Source organism: Chrysochloris asiatica, unplaced genomic scaffold (assembly GCF_000296735.1).
Source record: "Chrysochloris asiatica unplaced genomic scaffold, ChrAsi1.0 scaffold00001, whole genome shotgun sequence".
NCBI classification, from domain to species: Eukaryota; Metazoa; Chordata; class Mammalia; order Afrosoricida; family Chrysochloridae; genus Chrysochloris; species Chrysochloris asiatica.
Genome location: NW_006408519.1, coordinates 13005733 through 13008279, shown reverse-complemented (window position 1 = coordinate 13008279; position 2547 = coordinate 13005733).

Below are 2547 nucleotides of genomic sequence, written 5' to 3'. Positions count from 1 at the left end.
ATGTCATGCTGGGTAAGGTGGAGGGTCAGAGAAAAAGAGGAAGACCCCTAACGAGATGGATTGGCCAGGTGGCATCATTGATGGCGTCAAGTGTGGCAGTGGTAGTGAGGATGGCCCAGGATTGGACATTGTTTCGTTCTGCTGTGCATGGGGTCGCTATGAGTCGATTCCGACTCGATGGCACCTGACAACAACAACGACAAGATTGGAGGAAGATTAGTTAACAACCTGTGATATACATTTTCTCTTCAAAATCTAGCTAGAGTTGCTAGAATTGCTATGTTGATATATGCTGCAACCATTTTTGAACATGGATGTGTGGACTTATATATAAAATAAATTGTTTCATGAATTACCAAAGGGCCAGAAAGTGTTTGTTTCCATTGTGCTTGGAGTTGCTAAGAGTTGTTATTGTTAAATACTGTGAAGTCAGTTCCAATTCACAGAAACCCTGTATAGGGTTTTCAAGGAGTGGCTGGTGGGTTTGACTGCCAACCTTGTAATTCAAACTGACCTTCTGGTCTAGCGCATTATCTTGCAACACCACACCAGGACTCCAGTAATAATATAGCATAATTGAAAATGTGGTGTTTTTGTCAAGAGCTTATTGGAAAGCAGTCAGAGAAAAGAAAAATAGTTAGGGTTGGGACATAAAAGTCTTGAGAGGCATGGATATTTAAAAATATCTCATAGAGTACTACTATTGAGATATGCTATGGTCAGGAAGACAATAGGATTTCCACCCATATGGCAAAGAAACGATAGTGATTATTATTAAATAAATAATTAAATATTATTGAATAAATAAATATGAGAGACACTAGTAATAGAAACAATAATTTGAGAAAAGGTGACTCTACAAAATAATCTGTGCTTGTGATAATAAGACAAGAGAGAAGACATAAACCTCTTAATTAATCATAGTCTAGTGGTGATGTTTATTGGAATTTTCTAAAAAGCCCTTTGGTTGATTATGATAATTTGGGATGAAGAATTAGAGTAAATTTCAAGCTTGTTTGTGAAATGCAAGTATCATCATTATTGCTCACCTGTTGACTTGAATATTTCATTTCCTAGTAAACTAATTTTCTTCAAAATAAAATGATTGTGCTAATAATGATAAGTCAAGGATTATCTAATGAGAAGAATCTCTGGGAAAAACAAGTCTGTGGGAAATAATTCCCTAATTCTGATATAGCATCTGAGGAAGAAGAAATATCAGGAACAGACTCAATTTTTAATGGTTTTCATAGGAGTTTAACCACATAAAAGGACTTAGTCCTGCATATGAAGTGGGGTTATCGCAGTGCAAATCTGTCTAGCAAAGATGTACAGTGAGAACCAGTCAATTCCTGTGCAAATATATTATTGCCCCAATCATAACAACTCAGTGGCTGAATGACACGAACATGAATATATCTTGTTTGGGATCAGCATAGGGCAAAAGGCAGGCACATTTGGGGCAGGGGAGGGGAAATTCCTGTCACTCTTTGAGTTATCATATAATGAGTGGAACCCACCACTCTTTGTCTGCCAGTTTTCTTATTGTGATGGTTTGTGTGTTGCTATGATTTTTGGAAGCTATACCACCAATATTTCAAATAGCAGCCAGGACACCCAGCATAGCACTACTGACTAATGTGCAGGATTGCAATGTCAGCTTGAACTGCAAAGTTGGTGGTTCAAGCTCATCTGTCACTCCTCAGAAACCCTATACAGTGTCGCTATGAGTCGGAATCGATTCAAAGGCACTTAACAACAACAGCATTAACCCTTGATGGACAGGCTTCAAGAGAGCTTCCACACTAAGGCAGACAACAATAAGGAAATCAGACGTCCACTTTTGAAAGCTTAGTCACTGAAAAACATGAATATCAGGACAATGTCTAAACTAATGCCAGATGATGAACTTGTCTGGTTGGGAGTCATTAAAACACGACTGGGGACATGCATTCTCAAACCACAGTGGATCTTAATGACTTGGATGGAACAAAAGTTCAGGTACCTTTACTTGCTGATGTAGCAGGATTCAAGATGAGTAGAAACTGCAACATTCATTAACAGTCTAGGAAAATTGGAAGTTGTCAAAAAAAAAAAAAAAAAAGAGCTCATAAAGATTGATATCCCTGCTTCTAAGAAGCATTTTTGTTATACACCTTTCAAGACATGTTTGTGTTTTCTTCTGACAGACCACTGCTGTTGGTAGTAAGTTCTGTTGATTTAGTTATGACTCATAGAGACTCTGTATAGGGTTTCTGAGGAACGATTGATGGTTTTGAACTGCTGACCTTGAAGCTAGCAGTCCAGTGCTTAGCCTACAGATATTTTTCTGTATTCTTATCCTATGATGGCACATCAGGACACACAGTCTTTATCTATCTATCTATCTATCTATCTATCTATCTATCTATCTATCTATCTATCTATCTATTGTTAAGTGCCTTCAAGTCAGTTCTGACTCATAGCAACCTGTATAGGGTTTCTGAGGAGTGACTGGTGAGTTTCAACCACTGACCTTGAGGCTCAAATTGACCTTGCAGTCCAGCG